This window comes from Drosophila miranda, unplaced genomic scaffold (assembly GCF_003369915.1).
Source record: "Drosophila miranda strain MSH22 unplaced genomic scaffold, D.miranda_PacBio2.1 Contig_AX2_pilon, whole genome shotgun sequence".
In the NCBI taxonomy this organism is placed as follows: Eukaryota; Metazoa; Arthropoda; class Insecta; order Diptera; family Drosophilidae; genus Drosophila; species Drosophila miranda.
This window is the reverse complement of record NW_022881676.1, coordinates 456,384-468,445: the sequence shown is the minus strand read 5'-3', so window position 1 is coordinate 468,445 and position 12,062 is coordinate 456,384.

The following is a 12,062-nucleotide window of genomic DNA, read 5'->3' as shown; positions in this document are numbered from 1 at the left end:
TGAAAGTGGTTCAGCGGTTTACCCGACCTCTCGGTCTAGGAAATACACGTTGATACTTTCATTGTAGCGCGCGTGCAGCCAGGACATCTAAGGGCATCACAGACTGTTATTGCTCAATCTCATTATTGCTAGACGCAATTTGTCCATTTAAGAAGCTAGTGTCCTTATAATGGACAAACCAACAGGTACGGCTCCACTTATATAAACACATTCAAACACAATAAACATTTTACTGCCACATGAATGAAGGCTATATAAGCTTCAACACATAATCTGAAGATATCTATTTAATATATTTGAGTCTCGTTCGTTATCGAATTAACCAGACAAATCACTCACGAACTAAGAACGGCCATGCACCACCACCATAGATTCGAGAAAGAGCTATCAATCTGTCTTACACACTTATGTTCGGACCTGGTAAGTTTTCCCGTGTTGAGTCAAATTAAGCCGCAGGCTCCACTCCTGGTGGTGCCCTTCCGTCAATTCCTTTAAGTTTCAGCTTTGCAACATACTTCCCCGAGCCAAAAGCTTTGGTTTCCGGGAAGGACTGAGAGAGCATAAAAGTAGCTACACCAATTGCTAGCTGGCATCGTTTATGGTTAGAACTAGGGCGGTATCTGATCGCTTCGAACCTCTAACTTTCGTTCTTGATTAATGAAACATCTTTGGCAAATGCTTTCGCTTAAGTTAGTCTTACGACGGTCCAAGAATTTCACCTCTCGCGTCGTAATACTAATGCCCCAAACTGCTTCTATTAATCATTACCTCTTGATCTGAAACCAATGAAAGCAGAACAGAGGTCTTATTTCATTATCCATGCACAGAATATTCAGGCATTTGAAGCCTGCTTTAAGCACTCTAATTTGTTCAAAGTAAATTGTACCGGCCACAATAACATCGATGAAGAGCACTAATGCAGGTTTTAAATAGGAGGATATATAAAAAATACAAGTACTTAATTATATATAAGAACTCACCGGTAATACGCTTACATACATAAAGGTATAGTACTAACTACAATTGTAAGTTGTACTACCCGTATGAAGCACAAGTTCAACTACGAACGTTTTAACCGCAACAACTTTAATATACGCTATTGGAGCTGGAATTACCGCGGCTGCTGGCACCAGACTTGCCCTCCAATTGGTCCTTGTTAAAGGATTTAAAGTGTACTCATTCCAATTACAGGCCTCGGATATGAGTCCTGTATTGTTATTTTTCGTCACTACCTCCCGAGCTGGAGTGGGTAATTTACGCGCCTGCTGCCTTCCTTAGATGTGGTAGCCGTTTTCTCAGGCTCCTCTCCGGAATCGAACCCTGATTCCCGTTACCCGTTGCAACCATGGTAGTGCCTAGATACTACCATCAAAGTTGATAGGGCAGACATTGAAAGATCTGTCGTCGGTACAGACATACGATTGCATGTTATCTGAGTTCAACCAATGTAACGATCTTGCGATCGCTTGGTTTTTAGCCTAATAAAAGCACACGTCCATAAGGTCCGTGTTTTAATTGCATGTATTAGCTCTAGAATTACCACAGTTATCCAAGTAACTGTTAACGATCTAAGGAACCATAACTGATATAATGAGCCTTTTGCGGTTTCACTTTTAATTCGTGTGTACTTAGACATGCATGGCTTAATCTTTGAGACAAGCATATAACTACTGGCAGGATCAACCAGAATAATGTTTTCGTTTCGTGCGATAACGCTCACATATGTAAATATTTGACAACTCAATAATACTTTTGAATAAAAACAAAAAAAAAAAAATATTTTTTATCAACAGTTTATGAGAATTTGTTAAACGATTGTGGCCATTTTTTAATAGCATTCACATTCGCCATTTTTCTCTATATAAATATATATTTTATTTATATAAATATATAAATTTTGTTTCGTTCAAAAATATCTTTTTATTTGCACTTAATATATTATTACACGTATATAGGCTTAAACCAATATAAATTGTGTTTAAACTATGTATTTTGACAACAAATTTAAAATTCCAATCCAATCCAATTTAAATATCCGATTTCGAATGCGTTTTTTGTGATGTGAAGGCATAAGCCTCCACAAAAACCTTACCACAACACCATCCCCTGAAGGGACAGCCTCGGGGGGCTTATTATCTCATTATTATCTCATTTTATTACTACTATTATTATTATTATAGCAAAGACAACACTGAATCCTTATTTTCCCAAATTAAAGTAAGAAATAGGCTAAGAAAACCCCCAAATAGTGAGGCCTTTTTACTTAGTAGTAGAATTAAGAGAACCAACCCGGAAGAGAGACGCATACTACGGCCACGCAATTAAGAGAACCAACACGGAAGAGAGACGCATACTACGGCCACGCAATTAAGAGAACCAACACGGAAGAGAGACGCATACTACGGCCACGCAATTAAGAGAACCAACACGGAAGGGAGACGCATACTACGGCCACGCAGCTAAGAGAACCAATACGGGAGAGGGACGCATACTACGGCCACGCAGCTCAGAGAACCAACAAGATAGAGAGACGCATACTACGGCCACGCAGCAAAGAGAGCCAGCATGGAAGAGAGCGAAGCGGCAGAGAATCCGTCGATTGGTCTTACGCCCACGCAGCCGAGGGAGAGAGCCGACGGCGAAGCATGCATACACCCCCGAGCCGAGGCCGGCAGCCGAAAGCTGTGCAGCAGCGAAGCGGCAGAGAAGCTGCCAAAAAGAGAAGCAGAGGCTGGCAGGGTCCTGCGCGGGCCAGGCTCGGGAGTGATCTCCGAGGGCTGAGCCAGAACGGTTGTAAAAAATAAACAGTGCCCCGACCCCGCGGGAAGTGAAAAAAATAAGCCGTGACCACCGTGACGAGGACCCGCCGCAGGACCCAAAGAAGGGAAAACAAGTGTGAGCCACCTCACGTATGTGAGCTCTGGGGGGGATAGATCGGTGCAGTAGGCAGGGTGTAAGCTCAGGAGCAGAAGTTTCCCAAAATGTTAAATGAAAACGATATCCACATGGTGTTTATGATATTTTTGTCGTATTCCCCCACAATAAAGACACCCACCTCAGCCCACCGGTTTTCGAACTTTCGCCCGTAGGAGTCCCCCACCCCCTCCCCCTCTCTTCCCTTTTCCCGGGAGGCCCGGCGAAGTGGATGTGAGTCGTGGATCATGCGGCATCCACCAAGCTGGGCTTCCCTTTCCCATACCTTTCTCCCCTGGGGACCCGGCGATGCTGGATGTGAGTCGTGGATTCACGCGGCATCCGCAAAGCTGGGTTCCCTCTCCTACACCCTCGCCCTGGGGACCCGGCGACGCAGATGTGAGTCGTGGATCATGCGGCATCTGCTAAGCTGGGCTCCCCTCTCCCATACCCTTCCGACCCCTGACCCAAACCCCTTCTCCCGCCACGCATGACCCCCAACGCACGTCTCTGCAGCTCCCCAAGCACGGGTTCACCCACGCCTCGATCCACCCCACGGGGGCGCTTTCGCCACGAACGGCTCTCCCCTTAGGTCCTCACCCAACAAATTTTGCTGTGTGGAAGGACCGGGCCCTGGACAGACTGAGAAGCTGTACCTCGGCCTGAGAACTTCCTTACAGATGGCGCCCGAGCAGGGACACACGAGGGGAGAGTCGGTGAGCATAGGGGAGAATTGAAAAGCAGTGAAAAGTGAAAAGGGAACTAAGCAGCAGCAGAAAACTTCAAATCAGGGATTAGCAGCCCAAAATCAGAGCCCCGGCGAATAGCCAGCACCAATCTTTGATCCCTCGACTTGTGTACATCTGAGGCTGGTTTACCTAATACCCCCCCAAGCAACAGCCGCCGGCACGTGTCCCAGACGCGGAAAACCACGCAGCCAGCCACCTACGCAGTAGAAAGAGACGGGGAGAGACGCCGAAGACACCGCGTCACGGGAGAAAATGGCCGCGGACGGCGCCTAGAACTTTGGCACGCGACGACGACAAAGCGGCACCAGCGACAGAGCAGCAAAGCAGCAGCGACGGAACAGCGAGACAGCGGCGGAGCGGAGAAGACCAGCAAAGCAGCCGCGACAGAGCAGCGAGCCAGCGGCAGAGCGGAGAAGAGCAGCACAGCAGCAGCGACAGAGCAGCGAGCCAGCGGCAGAGCGGAGAAGTGCAGGAAAGCAGCGGCGCAGCGACAGAGCAGCAAAGCAGCGGCGGCGTCCCAGCGACAGAGCAGCAAGGCAGCGGCAGAGCGGAGAAGGCGCCGCGACAGAGCAGCTGGACAGTGACAGGGAAGCCAAGCAGCGGTAGAACAACGGAGCAGCGAGGGACAGCCGGCGAACGCAGAGGAGCAGCTACATGGCAGAGGAGCCCTCGGACACAAAGGGATGGCCACGGCCAATATAAGGCGGAGTAGGAACACGAGACAGGGAGTCACTACCGAGCAGTCAGGGAGTTACCCCCGGACAGTCAGAAAATTAATACCGAGCAGTCAAAGAGAGTTATTACCGAGCTTCCACTGGGAACCGTTCCCTGTACCGTGCCACGTTTCCTTCGACAGGATCATCCAACCCAGTGCTGTGTATCCTAGTACAGGATCATCGATCTAGTACCGTGCCGCGTGTCCTTCGAACAGGACCCCCCACCTCAGTGCCGTGTAGTATAGTATAGGATCACCGATCCAGTACCTATCCACGTATCCTTCGACAGGACTCCCCAGCCAGTGCCGTGTATCCTAGTACAGGAGCCCCCGACCCAGTACCGTGCTGATAACGACTCGCACCGGTGCCCCGATTAGTGGAACAGGATCAGGATGAACATCCGCTGGATAGCGTCCCGCAGGAAGGACGAGCTGCAGAGCCTGGCTAAGGAGTTTGGATTAGGAGAAACTGGGACTGTAGAGGATCTACGGAGCCGGATCACCGCATTCATCGCACGCCCTGGACACCCCGAAGCCGTGCAGGCAAGGCTGGATGAATTGGCTACGCACTTTGGGAACATACCGAGCCCCAGGGACCACCGGAGCCCAGGCACGTCACCCATGCCAGGGAGCCGGACGAAGGTGGAAGACAGCAAGTAGGGACCAAAACTGCGATTGATTTTACCCGAGCTGCCAAGCACGAGCCAGGGATCCACCCACGGATACCGCGAGACAGCAACCGAGACACCGGCCGCCCAGGACAAGCAACCACAACGAGCTGCCCAAGGACCACTAAAAGGAACCAGACCAGAGACGTCCAGCAAGAACCACGAGCCAGGACCCACTACCACTGGACCCCTGGCCACCAGACAACCACGGAAGGAGAACAGCCACGTTTTCCTCAGGGACATCGGGTCTCACGCCCCGAAGGGGGTGAGATCTCGTACTCGTTACTGGCGGACAAACTCCGGAAATGGGGATTTACTTTCGACGGCCACGCGGACCCACTAGCGTTCATCGAAAGGCTCGAGGAGCGAGTGGAATCATACGGCGGGAACCCAGAGCAGTTGCCGCGAGCCATCTCCGGTCTCCTTACAGGTAAGGCCGAAGGATGGTTCCGAACTTTTCAGATGCAGGGACAGAATTGGACAGACTTTCGAAAAGAATTCCTAGAATTCCGTCTGCCCCCCAGATACTTCCAGCGACTGGAAGACACCATACGAAGTCGGGAACAGAAGCCCAAGGAATCCTTCCGGGATTACCTTATCGAGTTGCGTCTGATGATGCAACGAGCCCAGTACACTCGGGAACAGGAACTCGAACGGATCTACGAAAATCTCCGCCTGGAGTATCAAATGTACACGCGCAGACAAGATTTCCGATCACTCACAGAATTGACCCAGCTCGTCTCTGCCTACGAAACCGCGCGGGACCGAGAAGCACTCCGCAGCATCGGGACTGCACAGAACCATCGACCCCGTGCCGCCTTTACCGGCAATGGAACCAACCCCCAACGGGACACCCGGGAAAACCGAGATCGCCGAGGAATCGGCCAGGAGGAAGAGCAAGCGATCGATGTACAACGAGCCTGCCGGAACTGCGGGGAAAACGGCCATTTCAGTGGTGCGTGCACAAACCGACAGAAGCTGTTCTGTTGGGAATGTGGCCACCGAGGGGTCCGGACCATCAACTGCTGCCGGAAACCCGCGTCGGGAAACGGATTGGGTCTCCGCCCAACTGGGACATGGACGGAGGCGCGCACTCAGGAACAGGAGAAACCCACCCATTAAGCATGACCGGAGGAAGGATCGCTGCCCTGGTGGACATCAATGGGAGAGCATTTGCTGCCACCCTCGACACTGGAGCCACACGATCCTTCATCAGTGAGCGGCTGGCGAAGGAGATAGGGACGACCAAGAACAGGCAAGAGGTGAGGACCAGGATCCGCCTGGCAGATGGAATCAGGAAGGAGATCAACCAAGCGATAGCAGTCACCGTGCGCCTGGATCAACAAGAAACACAGGTATCTCTTCTTATACTCCCCACGGTATTAGACGACTTCATCTTGGGACTCGACTTCCTCTGTGGCATCAGCGCAAGAATCCACTGTGGACGGGCATATCTACAGCTGAAGTTGCAGCAGAAACCCGCCGGGACGATACCATCATGCATCGCCCAGCCACGCCCACGGGCCGTCACGCTTGCGGACTCCACTGCCATCCGAGACCAGCCCCAGACCAACACCCCACAGCCAACCACGAACCATCCAACCGCCGCGACAACAAGACCTTACCCGACAAGATCAAGCAACAACCCCAGGACTATGCCACCACAACAGGACACGAAGAAAGCTACGACGGAAAGAACTGCGACACCGATGGATCCAACCATGGCCAGTTCCCCGGCACGAATCCCGACACCAACAGGACAACGCAACACAACAAGGACTTTGGCAGAGACAGTTACGGCTCCACTGGATCAATCCAGGGCCAGCTCGTCGAAGCAGGAGTCACCAACGGGACGCCGCAGAAAGCAGAAGACTACGGCAGAGATAGCTGCGGTTCCGCTGGACCAACCCAGGGCCAGCTCATCGAACCGGGAGTCACCAACAGGACACAGCAGGAAGCAAGGGACTTTGGCAGAGATAGCTACGGCTCCACTGGATCAATCCAGGGCCAGCTCGTCGAACCAGGAGTCACCAACAGGACACAGCAGGAAGCAAGAGACTTTGGCAAAGACAGCTACGGCTCCACTGGATCAATCCAAAGCCAGCTCGTCGAACCAGGAGTCACCAACAGGACACAGCAGGAAGCAAAGGACTTTGGCAGAGACAGCTACGGCTCCGCTGGATCAATCCAGGGCCAGCTCGTCGAACCAGGAGTCACCAACGGGACGCCGCAGAAAGCAGAAGACTTCGGCAGAGATAGCTGCGGTTCCGCTGGACCAACCCAGGGCCAGCTCATCGAACCGGGAGTCACCAACAGGACACAGCAGGAAGCAAGGGACTTTGGCAGAGATAGCTACGGCTCCACTGGATCAATCCAGGGCCAGCTCGTCGAACCAGGAGTAACCAACAGGACACAGCAGGAAGCAAGGGACTTTGGCAGAGACAGCTACGGCTCCACTGGATCAATCCAGGGCCAGCTCGTCGAACCAGGAGTCTCCAACAGGACACAGCAGGAAGCAAGGGACTTTGGCAAAGACAGCTACGGCTCCACTGGATCAATCCAAAGCCAGCTCGTCGAACCAGGAGTCACCAAACGGACACAGCAGGAAGCAAAGGACCTTGGCAGAGACAGCTACGGCTCCGCTGGATCAATCCAGGGCCAGCTCGTCAAACCAGGAGTCACCAACGGGACGCCGCAGAAAGCAGAAGACTTCGGCAGAGATAGCTGCGGTTCCGCTGGACCAACCCAGGGCCAGCTCATCGAACCGGGAGTCAGCAACAGGACCCAGGAATCACCAGGATACTCCAGCAAAGATAGCTGCGGCCCCGCGGGATCAATCCAGGGCAAGCTCATCGAACCGGGAGTCACCACGTAGTCACCCAACACGACAGACATCACGCAAGCCACGAACCCCGATACCACAGGACGAGATCACAGCAACCACGACGACGGACTACCAACTGGAGCCATTAGCCGACGCCGAAATAGCCCGGGAACGAAACCCGTTTCGCCCAGCCGACTCGGATGACTACGAGAACGCGATCTTGGCCGCCATTACCGCTCTGGAACTGGAGGACCTATCGCCGTGGCAGCAAGACCCAGACCCCGAACCACCCCCCACGCCGTGGGCAGGCAAGTTTCTGGAAGAAGAACTGGCGAAATTCGACGGACTAGCTGGAGTCCCCCACATCGCTGAACACACGATAACAATGCGAGACGACAGGCCCGTGAAGCAGCGCTATTTCCCGAAGAACCCGGCCATGCAAAAGATCATCAACGCGCAGGTGGACGAGCTGCTACGGGACGGAAGGATCGAGCCATCCCACAGTCCCCACAGCGCCCCAATCGTCTTGGTAGGAAAGAAGACCGGAGAAATGCGAATGTGCGTGGATTATCGCCAACTAAATGCCCGCTCGGTGCCGGACGCATATCCGCTGCCACGGATTAACCACATTCTCGAGAGACTTCGCCACGCTCGCTACATCTCCACGCTGGACCTCAAAAACGGATACTGGCAGATCCCGGTGGCCGAGGGCAGCAGAGAGGCAACAGCATTTACCGTCCCCGGCAGAGGACTCTTCCAGTGGAAGGTCATGCCTTTCGGCCTGCACTCAGCCCCAGCGACGTTCCAGCGAGCGTTGGACAGCGTCATCGGACCCACCATGGAGCCGTACGCGTTCGCGTATCTCGACGATATCATCGTCATCGGAGCCACGCTAGAAGAAAACATTGACCACCTTCGCGAGGTTTTCGGGAGGCTGCGAGAGGCGAACCTCCGACTGAACAGAAACAAGTGTAGTTTCTTCAGGAAGAGTTTAGTCTACCTCGGCCATGTCATCAGCGAACAAGGCATCCACACGGACCCAGACAAGGTCAGCGCAGTCCAGAAACTAGCACCGCCCACCACACTGAAAGAACTGCGACGCTGCATCGGGATGGCATCCTGGTACCGACGTTTCGTCCCCAACTTCGCCACGGTGGTCCAGCCCATGACCAACCTGCTCAAAAAGGATCAAAAGTGGGAGTGGACAGACGAACAACATCAGGCATTCGAGACTCTCAAGGAAAGACTCACGCAAGCACCAGTCCTGGCACGCCCCGACTTCGCCGAGCGATTCGTACTCCAAACGGACGCCAGTTCGTATGGCCTCGGAGCAGTGTTGACACAACAGATCGACGGAGCAGAAAGAGTCATCGCCTACGCAAGCCGTCGACTACTTAAGGCAGAGGAAAACTACTCGGCCACCGAGAAAGAGTGCCTTGCCATAGTCTGGGCAATCCGGAAGCTCCGATGCTTCCTGGAAGGATACCACTTCGATGTAATCACGGATCACCTCGCCTTGAAGTGGTTGAACTCCATCGATAATCCAACGGGACGCATCGCCCGCTGGGCCTTGGAGCTCCAGCAATATCGGTTTGACATCCACTACCGTCGAGGAAGCCAGAACGTTGTGGCTGACGCCCTCTCGCGACAGCCAGTAGAAACCCTGCAGCGAGTGGACGAGGACCGGGACCCCTGCCCCTGCCACTGGCTGCAGAAACTCCGCAAGCGGATCCAGGAACAGCCGGAAGGGCATCCGGAGCTCATCATCGAGAGCGACCAAATATACAAACGAGCCGGCAGCAGAACCAGCGAAGAAGACCCTATCAAATGAAAACTATGTGTCAACAAGGACCACCGCCGACGCGTGCTAGAAGAGTGCCACGACCATCCGACAGCAGGACACCTCGGAATCAGGAAGACAGCGACACGAATAGCCCAGAGGTACTACTGGCCCGGACTGCACCGAGATATCGCCCGATATATCCGGCAGTGCGCCAAGTGCCAGCAGTACAAGGTAAGCCAAACCAAACCAGGAGGGAAGATGCTCATCCGCCAAGCCCAAGAACCATTGGACATCGTCTGCGCCGACTTCATCGGACCGTTGCCCCGATCCAAACACGGCAATATTATGTTGCTGGTGTTCTTCGACGCTTTCAGCAAGTGGGTGGAGTTGGTCCTCCTCCGCAAGGCCACCACCGCACTACTGCAGACCGCTTTCCGGGAACGGATCCTGAGCCGCTTCGGAACCCCACGGAAATTCGTATGCGACAACGGGACCCAATTCACAAGTCGCTCTTTCCGAAAGTTTTGCAAACTAGCAGGCATGGAATTGGAGTATACGGCGCCCTATACCCCACAACAAAACCCCACGGAACGAGCCAACAGGACGATCAAAACCATGATCGCCCAGTACATCGATGGAGACCAGCGGACATGGGACGAGCTGGACGACCACAGCCTTCATCCCAGCATTCATCGTACTCGGCCGGGAACCTCGGTTGCCTGGAGTCTTGTACGAAGAGGCGACCGCAGGACTAGGCGAAGTGACAGAGATCCCAACCAACAAGGCCAAGCGACTCAAGAAAATCTTCGCCATCGTACAAGAAAATACCCAGCAGGCATCACAGACGCAGAGCAGGACCTACAACCTACGCCGACGCGAATGGAGACCCACGATCGGGACGCTCGTGATGCTACGCCAACATCACCTGTCCAAAGCGGCGGACAACTTCCGCTGCCAAACTGGCTCCCAAATATGAGGGGCCTTACAATGTAATTAAATTTATTTTTCCCACCATAGCACGACTCCAGAAGCATCCGGGAAGACAACGACGAATGGCCGGACTAGCCGACCTCAAGGCCTACCACGACAACGAGCACACACTCACCAGCGAAGACAACGAAGACAACGATGACGACGACCCCAGCACCAGGAAAACCGCGAGTTCATGAGGGCCACTTATGGTAGTGCGCTGCCGTAATGTCCTCGCCCCGCAAGGGCCAACCGCGTACACACGCAGTAAGATAGCTTAACTCCCCTTAAGGGATTAGAGTAAGAAATAGCCAGAAACTAGAAAACGCACCGATCAGGGAAACCCAGGTCACAGGGCACATCAGTGGCACAGGTCAGGTTCTAACCAAACAAGGTTTCTTCCCCCCACCAGATCCGACATGGACAACCCAAGGACGAGGACAGCCTCTAGACGCAGAGGATGGCACGGAGGGGCATCCTAGGGGTGCGTCGCCGCCCAGCTCAAGGCAACCACGGTCCACGACCAGCCAACCACAAGCAAGACACCACTCCCCGACCCCGCAAGCAGAGCCGGGCAACACCACGCAGCATGGACCATCAACAGGAGCCGTACCACGACCACCCAGGCCACCTAGGCCATCCCGACGTCGGGCCCGCCCCGAAGGCCCACCGTCGCCCCGCCGGGCGACAACCATGACCTGGGCATGGCTCAACGACGTCGTCCGTCCAAACACGTCACGAAACAACCTGTCTGGGATCATCACAGTGGAGGCGATGCGGCCATCGGACTCAGACGAGGAGGTCCGAGCAGGCCGGGCCCAGCAGGAGCCACCAAGACGCCCACGCCGCCGCAAGCATCCAGGCCAAGGAACAGGCACCGCCGTGACCCCACGCGCGACTCGAAGACGCGTCGAGCCAGGACGGTCCCCACCACCACCGCCCTATTACCTGTACCGCATGGGAGACCCGCTGACCCCACGGCCGAACTACGACAGCAGCTCCGACGAAGGGTTCACCAGCCCGACGATGGAGGCCGACAAGCACTGGGAGCCGACCTGCCAGGCAAGCACCGATGAAGAGTTCGACCGACGCTTCGGAAAAGCGGGTGGCCGCCCATGGGTCAAGCACTCCGTCCGGGAGCTAAACCGCCAACTGGAGGCCGAGCGGGCCACGACGGGCCCATACTCGGACGTGAGCGAGGACGAAGATGGGCCGGCCAACTGCCAGAAGAACACTCCAGCCAACATCGCGGTTGACGTGGCACCTTGGACCACCTGGAAGGACGCCGACAGGACCCTGCAACTGCTGCTCGCCCATCCACGGCCCATCACCCCACCCAGGCCCGAGAGGGAGATCATCCCCGCGTCGGACAACGAAACAACAAGCGACGACGAGGTACAGCTCCTAGGAGAGGACGACACCACTCCGCTACGGATCAGCG